The sequence below is a fragment of the Pan troglodytes genome, chromosome 9, assembly GCF_028858775.2.
Source record: "Pan troglodytes isolate AG18354 chromosome 9, NHGRI_mPanTro3-v2.0_pri, whole genome shotgun sequence".
Classification (NCBI taxonomy): domain Eukaryota; kingdom Metazoa; phylum Chordata; class Mammalia; order Primates; family Hominidae; genus Pan; species Pan troglodytes.
Genome location: NC_072407.2, coordinates 119,741,637 through 119,760,726, shown reverse-complemented (window position 1 = coordinate 119,760,726; position 19,090 = coordinate 119,741,637). Strand labels below are relative to the sequence as shown.

Below are 19,090 nucleotides of genomic sequence, written 5' to 3'. Positions count from 1 at the left end.
TGTGGCCCACCCCAGGAGAAGTAAGAGCACTGGAGGAGAATCACGTTTCTAGAATGTTCTAGAATGTTCCATACAGAGGACAATCCAGCCTGCCACCCTCAGAGGGAAATTCCACCTGCTCTGGATGAGTCACTTCCCTTCGCTGACCCTGCCTCAAGGCCTCCCTCCTTGTGAAATGTGAGGCTTTATCAGGTCTGAACCTGAGGGGCTTTTCAAACCACCACATACCCAGATTTCCCCAGCCCGGTTGAATATGAGGTTTGGGGGGTGGCCTCTGCAGGCGGAGGCTTAACGAGCCCCATGGCCCCAGGTGGTGTTCAGAGGCCTGGGACCTGCTTCCTAACCAGGACTCTTGTGAACATTTCCCTTCTCTCTCCAGAAAGGTCACATGGGCTGGCAGTTACTGAACTTTCACTTCACTTTGGGATTTTCCACAATTCAGACCTGCATTGAGTCACAAAGATCTACCAAGCCTAGGAAATTATTGGGTGAATTACTCTTAATCACACAACTCCGACCACGACAGTCTTCGTCTGAGGGCGCAATTCCCTTTCTGACCACCAGAGGGAGCACGTGGCTTGCGCCGAATCCCCTCCAGCTGCGTGTTTTCAACTCAATCTTTCCAAGGGCCTTTGCCGGGAGGAGGGGCTCCTGGCTCCTGAATGGTCCGCCCGGTGCCGTGATTTCCTAGGAAAGCCCTCAGCTCTTCTCATTCCGCTTGTTCACCCCCCAGGTACAGCACTTGCCCCACTCTGGGGTAATTCTTGGCTGTGGGGTCTTAAGTGCTCATTCCTTCCCAGAGGCAGAGACCCCACGTGATCTACACATCTTCCCCAACGCCTGGGGAACGGCGACGCCTCTAACCCTGTAGTCTGAGTAAATCAACAACAGCAGGACATGGGGAGGGGCAGAGAAGTCAAGCAGGGACGTTTGTGGGGTGGGAGGGGAAAGAGGCTTTGCCTGAGTAGCTCTTCTCAACCCCAGCTGCCGTGAGTCTGATTCAACTGATGGGGCATCGGTGGTTGTTCAGCCTCCCCAGGTGAACTCGAAGTGGAGCAAAAGGTGACAGTCACGGCTTAGTAGGTGGGCATGTCCAGGTGAGGGTGAGGGGAACGCAGCCAGGCGGAGCAGGTGAGGGCCCAAGGGAAACTGGACTTGTTTCACCATCTGGGGAGAGGGCAGGTAGCTCTGCCCTGCCAGCCCCTGGGAGAGCACTTCCAGAGTCCCCAGGCCCAGAAGTGCTGGCCTTGGGCAATGGGGTTGCAGGGTCTCTGCTAAGTCCGCTGAGTCCTGGCCTTCCTCACAGCACCCGTGAACAGGAAGAGCTGGGTCGGAAGCCCAGGGAGGGCCAGGAGAATTAGCCTGTGAGCCAGCAGCCAGTCCCACACCTATCCCTTGCTAAAGGGTCCACCATCCAAACCCATCCAGCCTCTGCGCAGCTCCAGAGAAAGAGCCCTGTGGGCATGGGGGCAGGAGGGCTTCTGCCGGGTTCTGGCAGGCACTTCCTGGCTGGGTGGCCTGGACTTCCCCATCAGAGGAAGAAGAACCTCAGACAGGCCAATCGCTAGCTCCTACAGGCTGATCTCCTGTCCAGGGTGAGGGTGCCCCTGGCATGGGCCTCCAGTTTTTCTAAATGCTTTGGGGCATCAGGAGAAATCTCCACGCCCCCCCCCCCCCCAGCAATTCCGAACTCTCTCTCTTGTACAGGGAGCAAGGAAGGGGTGCCCCAAAGAACAGAGCGTCTCCACTGGCGCTGCGTCTAGTGAAGGAAGTGGGCTCCCTGGACAGACAGGGGTGGGAGTGGAGGGAGTGAGGGGTGTTGTGCTGAAGAAAGGCCCAGGGCAGGGGGTGGTGTAGCGTCTCCTCCCAGACTCTCCAGGCTTCCACCCTCCCTCCGCTCTGCTCGGCAGGGCTGCTGTGGGGGAGATTAGTCGCCTCCCTGTTGATCCGTGGCCTCAGGCAGCTGAGCTCTGAACTGCAATTCATCAGGGGCCTCTGGGGCGGGTAATCTGTGCCTCACCAAGCGCCCATTCTTCATTCCTAGCAGGCTGCCTGACAAATGCCTGGCCAGCGGAGATCAGAGGCAAATGCCACGGCAGCTCGGCCCTGTTGTCAGAGCGAGTCACTGGCTGGGAAGATGGATTGGGCCTGGGCCTCGCAGCCAGGGCCACAGCGGCCTCCTTCCGGGACATTGGGAGGGCAGTGCTGAGCCCAGGGCTGCACTGGGAGAGCCATGGAAGGGCCCGAGTGTCCTAGCCTTGGAAGAAAGCCGGGGCTCAGACTCAGTGCCCCCTCCCAGTTTTGGCTGCAGGAGGAGCCTCACAGGCTGGGGACACTTCATAGTTTGCCGTTGAGTGACTGAGGACTTGGGAAGAAATCCTGTTTAGAACTTCAAACGTTCATTCCCAGAGCTTCAACCTGACACTGGAGGGGCAAAGAAGGTGGCATTGGGAGATTGGGGGAGGGTCTCCCCCAGGTGTGGAGGGACCTCATGCCTAGAAGGGACTGGGACGAGCCATGTTCAGGAGTGGCGGCTCCCCAACCCCTGTTTTGGCAGATTTCATTTTCAGTCTGTAGGCAGTGGGGCCTCAGATGTGAAGGCAAGCTCAGAATTTAGGGAGACTTAGGGTCCCCTGGCAGGGCGGGGGACCAGGGCAGAGCACCTGCCAGGGGACACTGAGTCTCCCTGAATTCTGAGCTTCCCTTCACAGGGTGCAGGTGACACCAGGTCAGGAACATTCCTGGAACAGTGGAGGCCCAGCCTGGCCTGTCCTGCTCCTATGGGCTTGCTGGGCTACCTGCTCTCACCCTGAGTGACACCCCAAAGTTCCTCAGCCCCAGGAGGCCGCCAGTCACCGCGGCTGCTACTGTCTCTAGATGTCTAAACTTGGTTCCCTTTTCAAGAAATGCTCACTGTCACTTCCCCAAAGGGCTTCTTTGGTGTCACTGAGAGGAATTCCCCCTGGTGAGCAGGGCAGCAGGGAGGGGAGAAGAGGGGAACGTTCTGAGCTGGGGAAGCAATTTGTGGCCCCGGAAGCCCTGCCTGCAGCTCAGTGCAGACCACACTGTGGAAGGTGGAAAATTGGCTTCACTGCCAGCTCTGCCCTTGGCTTGCTGTGTGACCTTGGGAAGGCCCTGGTCTGTCTCTGGACTTGGCTTTGGAAAAAACAGACACAAGACAAAGGTCCCAAGCTTCAGCTCACACGTCAAGGAGCTGTGACTTTTCAGGGGAAGGGGTAAGGGGAGAGCTGTGGCTGACCCCCTTGTTCCCTCCCGCCCCTTGGATAGCTGTTCTTAGAGAAAAGCTGGGTACACCCCCACAGCCCCTGCAAATACACACTTGGCTTCCTCCCGGCAGTGAACACAGAGGCGCCCAGCAAGTGATGAAGGCAGACAAAAAGACACATTTGACAAAGCAAAGGAGATGAGGCTGGCTTGGCCCCGAGCCAGGAGCATGCTGAATTCTCTTGTGGTCTTTGTTTCCTGAATGGCCTATCAATCAGTAACCGAGTGCGTGCCAAACCCAGCCCACACGGGAACCCGGTGTCCTCGGCTCTCCAGTAAATACTACTTCAGGTCTCATGTCCGAGGACCATATGCTCCCAACACAGCTAATAAAATAATCCAGGAGTAGCCTGGAGGCCGCAGACACCCGCCCCAGGGGGCAGGAGGGGGACGAGCCAGGCTGGGCCTCCGCTGTTCAAGAGTGTTCCTGACCTGCTCTCTCTAGCACCCTGGGCACCTGCCAGGGGACCCTGAATCCCCTGAATTCTGAGCTTTGCCTTCACATCTGAGGCCCCACTGCTTATAAGCTACATGAGGGAGGGATCGCATCTGAAAGTTCACCCACCGATCCCAGTGCCTCACCCCTCTTTGGGCACTTAGTGCACCCTCCATACATGTTGACTGAGTGCACACATGACTGGTTGAGTAGAGGAATGAATGAGTGATTGATTACCAACCAGGTGGACCACCCCTGCCCCTGCTCCATGCCTCCAGGAGCAAGGAAGTTGTGGGGTCAGGGTAGGCAGCTGGGGTGGTCAGAGGTGTGCGTGATCCCTTCTTCCTTGGTCTCACAGCTAAGGTCACAGGCTTTGGAATCAGCAGACCTGGATTTGAGCCCTGGCTTAGCCAATTATGAACTAAGTTTCATGCGCGTCCGTGTGAAGAGAACCACCAAACAGGCTTTGTGTGAGCAACATGGCTGTTTATTTCACCTGGGTGCAGGCGGGCTGAGTCCAAAAAGAGAGTCAGCGAAGGGAGATAGGGGTGGGGCCGTTTTATAGGATTTGGGAAGGTAATGGAAAATTACAGTCAAAGGGGGTTGTTCTCTGGTGGGCAGGGACGGGGGGTCGCAAGGTGCTCAGTGGGGGAGCTTCTGAGCCAGGAGAAGGAAATTCACAGGGTTAATCACTCAGTTAAGGTGGGGCAGAAACAAATCACAATGGTGGAATGTCATCAGTTAAGGCGGGGCAGGGCCTTTTCACTTCTTTTGTGATTCTTCAGTTACTTCAGGCCATCTGGGCATATAGGTGCAAGTCACAGGGGATGCGATGGCTTGGCTTGGGCTCAGAGGCCTGACATTCCTGCCTTCTTATATTAATAAGAAAAATAAAACAAAATAGTGTTGAAGTGTTGGGGCGGTGAAAATTTTGGGGGAGTGGTATGGAGAGAGAATGGACGATGTTTCTCCGGGCTGCTTCAAGCGGGATTAGGGGCGGTGTGGGAACCTAGAGTGGGAGAGATTAAGCTGAAGGGAGGTCTTGTGGTAAGGGGTGATATTGTGGGGTTGTTAGAAGAAACATTTGCCATATAGAATGATTGGTGATGGCCTGGATAGGTTTTGTATGAATTGAAAAACTAAATGGAATAAGAGAAGGAGAAAAACAGGTATAAAAGGACTAAGAATTGGGAGGACCTAGGACATTTAATTAGAGCGTGCCTACGGAGATTCAGCATAGTCCTGCCAGCAAAGATTATTTATTTACTTCAAGAGTTAAGAGTGGCAATTTGGGGATAGCACGAGGAGATATCAGCTGTGATGGCTTGGAGAAACAGTGTAAACCGGCAGTGTAAACAAGAGCAGGGCATGTATGAGTAGTTGAGAACGGTGAATAGGAGTATGACTAGACAGAAGATAGTAGGGATGACAAGTTTTTTGGGGCACAGTCGAAGTTAGTCTGGTGTCTGGAATGAGACTGGGGCCTAATAAAAAGGAGCGTCTATACAGGAGGTTAAATGGGCTGTACCTTGTAGCATTCTGAGGACACGTCTGACTTCTGAGAAGGGAAAGTGGTAAAAGTATTGTCCAGTCCTTTTTAAGTTGGTGGCTGAGCTTGGTGAGGTGTGTTTTTAATAGACCATTAGTCTGTCACTGAATACTAAGAGCCTGAAAAAATGCTTGGCTGATTTGACTAATAAAGGCTGGTCTGTTATCAGACTGTATAGAGGTGGGAAGGCTAAACTGAGGAATTATGTCTGACAGAAGGGAAGAAATGACTGCGGTGGCCTTCTCAGACCTTGTAGGAAAGGCCTCTAAAAGTATTAAAGCAGCGGCAGCCACTGCACGCAGACATGAGGGCTAGGCTAAAACAGCAAGGTCAAGTTGTTTGGACAGAAAGGCTACAGTGTGCGGTCCTGGCTCTTGTGTAAGAATTTTGACTGCACTAACCATGCCTAGGAAGGAAAGGAGTTGTTGTTTTGTAAAGGATTGAGGTTTGGGAGATTAATCGGACATGATCAGCACGGAGAGCACGTGTGTTTTTACGAGAATTATGCCAAGATAGGTAACAGATGAGGATGAAATTTGGGCTTGACTGAAGTAATGGGGGCTGTCTGTGAAGCCTTGGGGCAGTACAGCCCAGGTAATTTGCTGAGCCTGATGGGTGTCAGGGTCAGTCCAAGTGAAAGCGAAGAGAGGCTGGGATGACGGGTGCAAAGGAATAGTAAAGAAAGCACGTTTGAGATCCAGTACAGAGTAATGGATTGTGGAGGGAGGTATTGAGGATAGGAGAGTACATGGGTTTGGCACCATGGGGTGGATAGGCAAAACACTTTGGTTGATAAGGCATAGATCCTGAACTAACTTGTAAGGCTTGTCTGGTTTTAGGACAGGTAAAATGGGGGAATTGTAAGGAGAGTTTATAGGCTTTAAAAGGCCATGCTGTAGCAGGCGAGTGATAGCAGGCATTAATCCTTTCAAAGCTTGCTGTGGGATAGGATATTGGCATGGAGTGGGGTAAGGGTGATTAGGTTTTAATGAGATGGAAGGGGTGCATGATTGATCGCCAAGGAGGGAGTAGAGGTCTCTTGTGGGTTAAGGTGGGGGGAATACAAGAGGAGGACGCAAAGGAGGCTTTGGATTGGGAAGAAGGGCAGCAATGAGATGCAGCTGTAATCCAGGAATAGTCAGGGAAGCAGATAATTTGGTTAAAATATCTCGGCCTAATAAGGGAACTGGGCAGGTGGAGATAACTAAAAAAGGTGCGTAAAAGAGTGTTGTCTAAGTTGGCACCAGAGTTGGGGAGTTTTAAGAGGTTTAGAAGCCTGGCTGTCAATACGCACAGCAGTTATGGAGGCAAGGGAAACAGGCCTTTGAAAAGAAGGTAATGTGGAGTGGGTAGCCTCCGTATTAAGAAGGGGATGGACTTACACTCCACTGTGAGAGTTACTTAAAGCTCGGCATCCGCGATGGTCTACGGGGCTTCCAAGGCAATCAGGCAGCCTCAGTCTTCAGCTGCTAAGCCGAGAAGGAGTCAGTCAGAGAGCCTTGGGCCAGAGTTCCAGGGGCTCTGGGAGTGGCTGCCAGGTGAGTTGAACAGTCCAATTTCCAGTGGGGTCCCGCGCAGATGGGACACGGCTTAGGAGGAATCCTGGGCTGCGGGCATTCCTTGGCCTGGTGTCCAGATTTCTGGCACTTGTAGCAAGTTCCTGGGGGAGGAGGTTCTGGAGGAACGCCTGGCCGCTGCGGTTCAGGCGTTTGGAAGTTCTTGTGTGCTGGAGATGTAGCTGGGGTTTGTCTCACAGTGGAGGTAAGGAATTGCAACTTTTTTTATTATTGTACACCTTGAAGGTGAGGTTAATTAAATCCTGTTGTGGGGTTTGAGGGCCGGAATTTAATTTTTGGAGTTTTATTTAATGTTGGGAGCAGATTGGGTAATAAAATGTATATTGAGAATAAGATGGCCTTTTGACCTTTTAGGGTCTAGGGCTGTAAAGCGTCTCAGGGTTGCTGCCGAACGAGCCATGAACTCGGCTGGGGTTTTATATTTGATGAAAAAGAGCCTAAACGCTATCTGATTTGGGATAAAGAAAAAGGAGCATTAACCTTGACTATGCCTTTGGCTCCAGCCACCTTTTTAAGAGTAAATTGCTGGGCAGGTGGGGGAGGGCTAGTCACGGAACGAAACTGTAAGTCAGACCAGGTGTGAGGAGGAGAGGTGATAAAAAGATTACAGGGTGGAGGAGCGGAGGCTGAGGAAGAAATGGGACCTAGCTTGGTCTGGCGACGAGGGGAGAGGTCAGATGGGTCTGTAGAAAAGGAAGATTAGAAAGACTCAGCGACGCTTGGGGTTGGGACTGAGGGGACAGGCGGGAGGGAAAGAAGATTTGGGACGAGTTGCACTGGGCACAGAGACTAGGAAGGGACTGATGTGTAAAAGAATGCGTGGACGTCAGGCACCTCAGATCATTTGCCCATTTTACGACAAGAATTATTTAGCTCTTGTAGGATGGAAAAATTGAAAGAGCTGTTTTCCGGCTATTTGGAACTACTGTCGAGTTTGTATTGGTGTCAAGCGGCATTGCAGAAGAAAATAAGACACTTTGATTTTAGGTCAGGTGAGAGTTGAAGAGGTTTTAAGTTCTTAAGGATACAGGCTAAGGGAGAAGAAGGAGGAATGGAAGGTGGAAGCTTGCCCATAGTGAAGGAGGCAAGCCTAGAGAAAAGAGTAGAGATACGGAGAAGGGGTGGGGGTTTCTTGCCCTCCAGAAAAGCAGAGAAAGGGTTGGGGCACGGAAATAAGGGATTGGGGCACAGAGATAAGAGGTCGGGGTGTGGAAATAAGGGATTGGGGGTTCTTGCCCCCTAGAAAAGCGGGACTTGCCACTAAGGGTGAAGGAGAAGGGGTTGAGTGGTACTTGCCCCTCCCCCAGAAAAGTGGGACTTGCCGCTAAGGGTGAAGGAGAAGGGGTTGAGGGGTACTTGCCCCTCCCCCAGAGGGCGCCGGAGTTTTGGGTACACGGAGTTTTGGGTCCACGGAGTTTGGGTCCACGTGTCTCCTTTGTCTCTATCAGAAAATGAAAGGAATTGAAATTAAGAGAAGGGAGAGATTGAAGTGTGGCGCCAAGATTGAAATGTGAATATGTATGTATGTGAATGTGTGTATGTGTGCGCGAATGTGTGAGTGTGTGAATGTGTGTGAGTGTGAATGTGTGAAAATGTATTTGAATATGTGTGAGTGTGGGAATGTGTGTATGTGAATGTGTGTATGAGTGTGTGTGAATGTGTGAGTGTGTGTATGTGAATATGCGTGTGTGAATGTGTGAATGTGTGTGAGTGTGTGTGTGTGGGTGGGTGTGTAAGAGTATGTGAATGTGTGAGAGTGTGTATGTGACTGTGTGTGAGTTTGTGTGTGTTGTGCGTTGCTAGTTGAGCTGGAACTGGGGAGGAGCAGAGCAACCCAGGAGGGTGCATGGGTGGACCTAGCAGCGATTCAGCCTCCTCAGCTGAGAATCAGAGGTCTGTTTTGGAGGACACCATTGGTCCCCTCCAGTAGTTCTTAGAGGCTGGCAAGGACACAGGCTGGGGCAGGGAGTGAGCCCAGCCTCCGGCTTCACTGCGAGACATGACTAGGGTGAAGGGCAGGACCTGTGTAGTGGAGAATTTGAGTGGCCGCCGTCTATGTTGCACTGCACAGCAGCCTGCGGCGCCACCATCCTGTCCTGTGGCACGAGGGGGAGGCAGACACCAGGTTCCCAGTGCGGAGGCCTGGAGCTTCCTTCCGCGGAGGACCGCAGAGACACATCCAGTAGTGGGCCAGGGAGGCGGGTTGTCCTCTCCAGCCATCAGAGCCACGCCCAAGGAGTCAGGCACAGCGGGGAGGAGGGCTCCCCTCCCTTCCCACAGCTCCCACCCTTCCCACACTGCACTTTCCAGGAGTGCAGATGCGGCAGCTGGCCTCCCAGGACCCGCCCCACCCTGGAGGTCTGCACTGAGCCCCTTCGCCAAATGAGGCAAGACTTCTCCTGAGCCTGGGGTCTCAGGGCAAACTCCTGAGGTCGCCTCTCCTAAATCTGAGGCATTCCCAACGGATCTGGAAGATTCATTCTCTCTGGATGGATTTTTCCTCCTCTCAAGCCTCGCAGTGGAAATGATATGAAGCAGGGGCGGGGCAGTGACGGAGCTGCTAGAGCAGGGTAGACAGGCGTGGGCGTGAGCTTGGCTCGGTCACTGACCAGCTGGGCAGCCCTGGGGAAGTCCTTTAGTGTCTCGGAGCCTCAGTTTTCTCATCTGTGAGATGGGGTTTGTGATATCCAACTCATTAAAGAGATTGAACGAGATCATGTGTGTAAATGAGATATGTACGCCACAAAGTGCTGCGAACATGTAAAGTGGGTGAGGGATGAAGCAGTGTTCACCAAGGCTTCTGCTGGGCTGGGTGATTGCGTGTTTTTCAGCCATTTATTATTCAGCAAATTTTTGTTGACTATCAAGTATGTGCCAGACACTGTATTAGTGTTTTTGACAAGCTTAAGTGGATAGTGTTTATGAAACTACAGAACATAAACCTAGTTTATCTTCTAGTTCAGGATTTCCCAAATGCCAGCCCCAAGACCTATGCTAAGCTTCTTACATCCAAATACTGGGAAATAGAAAATACAGATCCCGGATTCTGTAGTCTGGGATCTCTCTCTCCTTCACCTCACCTGTGCCTGTGTGCATGTGTAGTTGTGTGGTTTCAGAGCCACTGAGACCCAGAGATGGCAAATGCTCTCAGGAGATAGCATGTCCCATGCCAGGGGCTTTGGGCATGCGCCTATTATCTTTTCCAGAGGGGCAGGGACAGCCCAGCCATGGTCTCAGGACTCCTCCTAAAGGTTTGACCCATAGGAATGTGTCGGCAGATTGCCCAGAATATAGAGTCTGAAGGCCTTCTAATTCTATATTTTATCACTTAATGTCTCTGTCATTTAGTGCCTGCATAATTTTTAGCAAGTCACTCGCTTTCTGAAGCCTCAATTTCCTCATCTGTAACATGCGGATATTGATGTCTGTCTTGCTGTGGTATCTTCATGTGAGCATACTTTGAAAACTGCAGGCCGGGCGCGGTAGCTCACACCTGTAATTGCACCACTTTGGGAAGCCTAGGCGGGCGGATCACGAGGTCAGGAGTTCAGGATCAGCCTGGCCTACAAAGTGAAACCCCATCTCTACTAAAAATGCAAAAATTAGCTGGGTGTGGTGGCATGCACCTGTAGTCCCAGCTACTCGGGAGGCTGAGGTGGGAGAATCATTTGAACCCGGGAGGTGGAGGTTGCAGTGAGCCGAGACCACGCCTTTGCACTCTAGCCTGGGTGAAAACTGCAAAGCTCCAATTTTTAACTCCGATGAAAGCCAGAACCAGACTGAGTTTTCAAAGGAGAAACCCTTCAGGCTGAATTTTCTTCCACTTCTTCCAAGTCCAGCTGTATCTAATATTGGAAAGATAATCTCCATGGAGGAGCCCCCATCCTGCCCAAAGGTTTCTCATACTCAGTCTTTGGGCGACACCTGCTGGCCATAGCAGGTACTGTGACCTCCTCTAGCTAAACAACTCTGCGGAGAAAACTTGCCCATCTCCTTAGACATTCACAGCCATACTGCAGGGTCGGTGTTCTGTTCCCACTTCCACAGATCAAAAAGGTGAGACTTGGTCCTCCCAGCTCATGAGAAGTGCAGTGAATCTCTGACTCCAGGTTCTTGGCTCCATCTCATCCCTTCTTCTTGCTCTTAGGCTGGGCGGAGTGGGGAGTCATTTCCTCCCAGGCAGAGGAGATCTCCCACCCCCCAAATCATTCTGAAGTAGGTACTGGGATTTGGGGCAAGGCCAGGGTTGGAGCCTAGGACAGGCCTGGTCAAGAAAGACTCATCCTTGTGTCAACAACCCCACCAGGCAGACCACCACATCCAGTTCCCCATCTGCAGAGCAACTAGACCGATGGCAGGGGCTTCAGCGATAAAAATTCACTCTGAGGAGGCAGAGAGATGCCATTTGGTCAGGCTGTGTGGTGAGGAGCTGGGGACAGGCTACCCGCTGAGCCTGTTGCCTCTGTGCCCACTGTGTGGGGAAGTGGCTAGCCTGAAATCTGGCGTGTGGCTTGGGGGAAGCGGGTGCCCCGGCCAAGGAACTTCTCAGTCAGGAGGCAAAAAGTATTGTGATTGAGAAAGAGGATTTGGCCTCATCCTTGAGAGATGCACACAAAATGATCAATGGATGAAATTATGTAACACAAGAAATTTGCTTCAGAAAAATTCATGGTGATGGGAGGGGAGCATAGATGAAACAAAAAACTGGCCATGAGTCAACTCTTGTAGCATCTGGGAAATGAGTGCATAATAATTCGTTATACTATTCTCCCCACTTTTGTATATTCTTGAAATTTTCCATGTTCAAACTTTAAAAAATGTAACAGCAGTAACACTACCACCACCACCAAAGTCAATACATAGAATGATGAGTTTGAAATTAGACTGCCTTGAGCATCTGACGCTGCGTGAATTGGACAACTTAGTTAATTTCTCTGCGTCTCAGTTTCACTGTCTGTAAAATGGGGATGATGATAATCATACCAGTCTTAAGGGTTGTTTTGAGATTATGCATCTGGAGTAATTAGCATAGTGCTGGGCCCACAGCAAGTGCTCAATTATAATCATTGTTATTAGTAGGAGTCCAGGGCTCTGATTATGATTTGCCAAAAGAAGAAGCTACTTTGGCTGATGCAGACAAACAATTAGCCAGCCAGTTCAGCTCAGAGTTTGGACTGATGAGTCTTTGAGGACACAGCTCTGAACTGCCATGTGCTGGATGTGTGGGTGTCTCAGATGGGTAGACACACCATAGAGTCAGGCTTTCCTGAGCCCCTGCAGGGAGGCCTTTTCCCTGCCTCTCTGCATATCCTTCCCATTGCTCAAGCCCAACTCACATCCTACCTTGGTTTTTACTGACCATTCCTTTCTCTGAGCTTAAGCAGCTCTCTTCACAGACTCATCGAACCCCTTGCCCTAGGTGAGACTGTAAAGATCATCCAACCCAGCCACATCATCATAGCTTCATTCGACAAACAGTCATCAAAGACCTGCCTTGGGTACTGAGGATGGAGTGGTGAACAAGGTGGGCAAGAGACTGAAGGCAACAGGGCCTGGGAGGGAGGTAAACACCACTTAGCTGAGCGCAGGCCAGGCGGTCAGGAGCCCTGGACCTAAGCCCTGACTCTGCCGTGTGACCTGGGACGCCCTTCACCTGCCAGCCACTGTTTCCTAGGCACTTGCAGGAGATGCTCCCCAGGTCCCTTCACACTCTGACCTGCTGACTGAGCATGTAGGCTTCCCTGTGTTGCTCTTTAAACATCTTCTACTCCACTGGAATGCAAGCTTCCTGAGGGCAGGGACTCTGTGCTAGACTTTCCAGGGATCGGGGAACTCCTTGCACAGGGGCTGGGCACAGACTTGCCAAAAGAATGAGTAAACCAACAAAATGTCCTTCCTTTAGGCCAGGTGTGGACCAGAAACAGTAAAAGAACAGAGTTTTTAACCAGGAGAAGTGGGAAATGGATCCCCCAAAACCTCATACTGTACCACTTGGAGATTGACAATGCCCACCAGCATGTTAAAGCCTGCAGTAAAAAACAAAAACAACTCCCACAAAAACCTATTTACCTTTGATTATTCCAGTTTTCCAAACCTATTTGACCATAGATCAGTTTTTGCACCTTACCTATTACCTTCTCATGAAACACTTGTGAAATGCTATGTTAGATCTTTTTCTGTTTTCTGCTGGATTTATCAAAAATAAGGTCAAGTTTGGTAAAGATGCTGGGTTTCAATGTCGTTGTGGCCTGAAATGGGAACCTTATTGCTGCATTCTTAGCTGAGCTCTGCCACCCTCACTGGGGCTGGGCTAGGACCTTAGATGACATTCTGAGTCACCCATTGTGTAAGTAAGTGCCATTTGACCCAGGCAACACCCCATTTCCCAACTTTCACCAAATGATGAATGGGATCATGTTTTCTCTCAAATAATCCACATCAGGATTATTTGGCCAAGGAGGCCAGTTCAGTAGAAGTTCGTGGGATAGTGGTCCAGAGTAATTGGCATGTCAGCCCAGGAAATCTAACAAAACATTGGACAACAGTAAGAGAAGATCAGCTACCTACTGAGGGGGTGATGGCGCTGGACTGGAGCTGCTCAGACCTCATCCGGATTCATGAGTCTATTCTGTTTTAAGAGAGATTTTTTTTTTCTTTTATGAGACAGAGTCTGTCACCCAGTCTGGAGTACAGTGGTACAATCACAGCTCACTAACATCCTCAGCCTCCCAGGCTCAGAAGATCCTCCCACCTCAACCTCCCGAGTAGCTAGGACTACAGGCACGCACCACCATGCCTGGCTACTTTTAAATGTTGTAGAGATGGGTCTCCATGTGTTGTCCAGGCTGGTCTTGAATTCCTGGGCTCAAGTGACCCTCTCACCTCAGCCTCTCCAAGTGCTGGGATTACAGGCGTGAGCCACCATGCCCGGACGAGATATTGCTAAAGTTGAATATAAGCAAAGAGGGAAACCAGAATAGGGAAAGGTCTAGAAATTATGTCAGAAAAGAAAAAAGATACGTAGCCTGGCAAAAGGAAGGTGTGGGGGCCTGCGGTAGCAGTTCTTGAATATTTGAATAGCTGTCATTTGGTCCAGGTTGGGCACATCTTTTGAACTCCAGAAAGCTAAGGCAGATTTGGGCTTGATAAAGAAAAGCATGTGTACATGACTGTGGACAATGAAATTAGATAAACTTCTGTGTGGGGAGCAAGCCCCTTTTCCCTGGCAGCATTTGAGAGACTGAGTTGACACCTGTTGGGTCGGTGTAGAAAGCCAGTGGGTATGAGATGGGGCCAGGTGAGCTGAGCTCTAAGGCACTTCCCCCTCTCAGATTCTGTAACTGAGGGGCCAACATTCCCCGTGGTCTCCAGGCAATGTCTTTGTTCAGCCTCACTGTCCCAAATTGCAGCCCACTCACCACTGGGGCACCCCAGGAGCCGTGGCTTTGGCCTCCAGCAGGTGGAATTTCTGGGCCGCACATTTCTCCTGCTCAGAGTGGCTGGAGGACTTGCTAGTGTTTTGTAGCAACTCCTGGACTTTGAGGAGGGTCTCGGTTCACAATGCTGGTGGCCAGTCACAGTGACAGGAGGGATGCTGCCCTGCAGAGAGACCGTGGAAGGCGTTATGGCGGCACCAAGTTGTCTCCCATCCTGAGATCCTCCAGCGCATGGACTGGCAAGTCCAGCCTGTGGTGAAATGGGCAGACTTTCTAGGAAGAGAACTTTCATCATCTAAGTCAAGGTCACCACCATGGGCCTGGGCCTTGACTTTCTCTTCTCTGGGGAGGAAAATCTCTCCAAGGGGGCTTCTGTGTGAACAGCACTGTACAAATACATGATTGACATACAGACTTAAGACCTCTGAGGCAAGCGAGGAGCCCTGACCAGAATCCAGAGAACCTGGTCCCCAGCCACAGTGTAACCCAAGAAAAGTTCCTGGGATGGATTCAGGTTTTGCAGGGCTGGAAGCTTAGACCATTGAGGGCTGGAAGCTTAGGCCTCTCTAAGGAAAACAATACACAATTATGAATACAAAATTAGATACAAATATGATTATTAATATATTAATAATCAAATGTGATTCATTTAGAAAGATAAAAAGAAATTGCAACAAGTTACAAATCTTGAAAAAACTGACAAATGCCATCATGAAATCCAAACAGATAACATAATATTTGTATTAACTAACTGACACACCTCAAAAATGCTTTCTAAATTAAAAAAAAAATTTTTACATTACTTTTGCTCACAGCTTTACATAAGCTGGCTTTTGGCTCCATGCATTTCAAACCTTGTCTTTCCTATGCTACACACACATCTCTGGTGCAGGCACCTGAGGCCATAGTTATACTGTGATACAACTTCTGGCTCTGCAACTTCATGTCACAAAGCGCAGTGAGCTGGCCCAGTCGGTGGTAGGAGTGTTCCTGCAAGCCGTTCCCTATCCTGGAAGTACGTGCATGGCCTGTGAACCATAGAAATACATTCCACCAATCCCAAGCCAGAGTCAGACCCCCCAAAATGTTCACCAGACCCACCGAGAAGCCAGAGCGGAAAAGGGTAGCAGCCGTGATTGACAGTAGTTAAACTCTATTATTCTACAATGTTTTCATATCTGACCATGTGAACACATTACTAGGGCCCTAAAGAAACCTGAAGCTTGAGCTGTGTAAGTGTCATGGTATTAAACATCCCAAATATGCCTCTGGGACTCCTCTGACTTTGTGTCTTCATCTATATAATGATCAAAACAATTCTGGCATATGTATCCAGATCCTTTTTGGTGAGAATCAGAAATGGACGAAAACATAAAGCCTCTGGAACCTAGAGGCGCTGCCTACAGGGTCAAGATGACAACTGTGAAGACCACAGTGATGCGGGCTGAGCAGGAACTGCTGAGACTTCTTTGGTTTTAGGGGTCAGCACTCCTGCGGGGTCTAATGTCCTGCCAAATGCTCACTCTTAGAGACGAGAAACTCCAATACGAGAACTTTCAAGCTTAAGGCTTTGATCCTAGTTAAGGGACATCTCTCTGGAAGGCATGGCACGTGAGGCTGTAATCAGATATCTGCTACCTTATAAGAATGAGCCCATCTGGTCATTAAATCAACACTTACTGAGTGTACCCGTAGAGCCAGGAGGCACCAGGCTAGGGCCTACAGGTACAAATCGAAAGGGTCGGAGCCCAGTGTCTAGAAGAGGAGACAAGTCAGACACATGCATAAATAGCCACAATTCTAGACAAAGGGATGAGACCCATGGGCCAAGTAGATGTCTGAGGCAGTGGGAGACCAGAGGAGGCCTGGTCAGGGAAAACTGGGGGTGCCTGACCAGGCCCTGCTGAATGGGAAGCCTTAAACAGGTGAAAAAGGGGGGCACTGGGTACTTGAGAAAGGTGAAGGTTTTCCAGTGTAGAAGACACTTTCATAAAATTTGATAAGCACATTTGTGAGTGACACATGGGCCAGAAGAAATGCCGAAAGACTTGGGAAGCCAGCAAGTTTAGCTCTGCTCATTGCACTTTCTTTTTTTTCCTATCTCTCTTAGTTTCCATACCTTCCACCCCACTGCTCCCCAGAGAGAAATGTGACAATGAGCTTCAGCTCTGTCGAATCCAGACTACATGGAACCTCTCTGGGTTGGCTTCTCAACTGATTTCAGAGTTGTGAGCTGAGAAAGAACAGCAGGAGAGAGGCCACAGTTATTCAGGGGACTCCTGCCTTGCTGGGGGCTTCCACAGCCCCTGACCAACTATCCTGGTGTCACTGCTGAGACAGCAGCCTGAACAAGGGCAATGGGACCCCAGAGACTGCATCTGTACAGTCGGAGCCCCAGGGCTTTAGACCCTTTGCTCCAGTCATCTTAGAGCCAGAATATTATCAGCCAAAATGATGAGAGAGTAAGTGGCAAGCATACCTAGACATCTTCTGAGCCCAGCAGACAGAATTTTGGTTTAAGGAGAACCTGAGTAGTTTAATGACACATACTATTTTTTTATATATAGGCATCACAGTCTATGAATTGTAATGATTCATCTCAAGAAGATGGTATTTTAGATGTATGTGTATATATTTGAAGCCAAAACTGTTTATTTTGTGTAATTTTTTGTGCCTATTAGTTTCTGAATATCTGTGCATAAAAGCTTCTGTTTCTCTGCCTGCACACATTTGTGGGTACACACTATACACCTATGTGGGGTAGGAGGGGGGAATGGGCATATTTGTTTGCATTTACCTTGTGTTTGGTCCTAGGAAGGGATCTTGATGATCATTCCAGCCCAGCTCTTTCACCTCAATGGTGAAGAAACTGAGGTCCAGAAAGGCAAGGTGACTTGTCACAGATCACACAGCTGGCTATGGAGACAGAGGTGACACAAGAACCTAGGATTTCTGATTTGTAGATGAGAACTCTTTCTATAATATTAAAATCAATTATAAATTTTGGGGAGGGAAGCAGGGAGATCCTTGTTTTTCCTCCCCCAACTGATAAGTAAGTACTAAGAAGGCCAATCTTGAATTAGCTCTATAATACCAAAAGTTAAGCTTTTCACACAGACCTGGTTCAGTATTGATTCCTTTTATGAAAACCCTGTTTATACTCAAGTTGTCAAAGAATTCCAGAGGGCATATGAAGCCATTGTTAAAATAATTATATGCCTTTGTTTTTGAAGAAAAGTATCCAAAATATATAAGCTTATTGTTTGAGTTAAACAATAAAAACATCTGCTGTTTCTCAGGATGGCTCTAGTCTTAATATAACATGGCAAAATAATACCCCCTAAATATCCATGATTAACCTGAATTGGAGAGGGCTCAGCTCCCAGTGACTTCATATAGCTGCTTCCACTGGCATTGTTTAAAAAAAACAAAAAAGCCAAAATATAGACAGATCATCACCCAGCATTCTGATGCAAGAAAATATTTAAACTGATCACTGCTTTTAAATGGGTAGTGCGTCCCTACTAGAAAGGAATCCCACGAATTTGAGGCTTAAAAAAATGGAGCATATGCATAGGTGCCAATGCAGAATTTCTGGATTGGGTTCAAATCACATTTAAGCACAGGTGTGCCTGTCATTAGGTGTTTATGTTTACCTGTACACATGAATGTTTGCCTGGGCAACTGTGTTTGTTCTCACTCTGGCATGAATATGTTTGTGTGTGGGTGTGAAGTTTTCCATATAATTTTGGGAACTGTCCCTTCTATCAAAATAAAATATAGCCCCTCTAAAATGTCAGCTGGGGAGGGGACTGTCAGGGTTTAAGGTGGGCGTGGGGTAGAACACGCCGCCTGACTCTCTTCCCCAGCGTTTCATTTTTCCCTTGGGATTTCCTGGCATGCTGGCTTGCCCACCCCTAATACAACTCCTGTCGAAGAGGAGACTTCTAAATACATCTGAGCCAACCTGTCATTTTCAAAGACATTTCCCTAGATACTAAGGAAGAACAAAATCAATGGGAAACACAAAAAGCATGAGGCCTGACCTGCCTGTTTTTCAGGTCCTTCTTTTTTTAGCCATCTCTCCAGGCTCTTCCAGCCTCAACGTGCACCTTCCGTGTTTCTGCAGCCCCTTTCCTGGATTCCCAGCTCCTTGGCTCTGGCTTTGTCACAGCATGGAAGGCACAATATCATCCCAACATTCCCCCAGTGGAGCTGTTCCCTCCTCCCAGTTCCCACAGGTCAAGGTCCTTGTGAGCAAAGCTGTTCCCATTCATGGTAGTTACCTGTGCTCACTATGTGTCAGCCATGGGGCTTGTCTTATTTAATCCTCGCTACGACTTTCCAAGGCAGATGCTGGGGATGTCCCCATTCCACTGGTAAGGAAACTGCAGCTTGGCACACATACATTTCCCAGGCACACAGCTGGCAAGTGGCAGAGCTGGGCTGAGGACTCATCTCCTGCTGTTTCCAAAGCCAGGCTCTTAACCATGACATTAGAAAGCTTCCTTTTGCCGGAGGGGGTCCCCAGGTCTGCTCTCCCCACCTGACCACCCGTTTATTTCCACATATATGTCTCCTCCCGGGACAGCCAGACTGCAGTCACCGGCACAATGAATGACCTCGCCCTTCGGGTAACACACATGTTGTGGTTCTTTAAAGCCCCCTGTGTGTAACTAGCATAAAGCCTCCTACACTCAGGTTGTAGGAGGTACTTGGGGTGGCTGCAAAGAAGAGGGTCCACCTCTACTTCCAGCGTGTGGGGCACGGAGCAGCTGTGCTGATACCCCAGGCCCACTCAGATCCC

The 19,090-nt window shown here is 49.7% G+C and overlaps 2 protein-coding genes across 2 annotated transcripts in view; one reads left to right on the top strand and one right to left on the bottom strand.

Moving 5' to 3' along the window:
• Positions 1 to 19,090, bottom strand: part of CD3E (CD3 epsilon subunit of T-cell receptor complex) — a 541,795-nt gene that overhangs the window by 499,494 nt on the left and 23,211 nt on the right. The window lies entirely within an intron of this gene.
• The window catches only part of DSCAML1 (DS cell adhesion molecule like 1), a 388,366-nt gene continuing 370,219 nt past the window's right edge, over positions 944 to 19,090 (top strand). The window contains exon 1 of the mRNA XM_063783415.1: positions 944 to 1,062. The gene's annotated coding sequence lies outside the window, so the exon portion shown is untranslated. The remainder of the gene's footprint in view (positions 1,063 to 19,090) is intronic.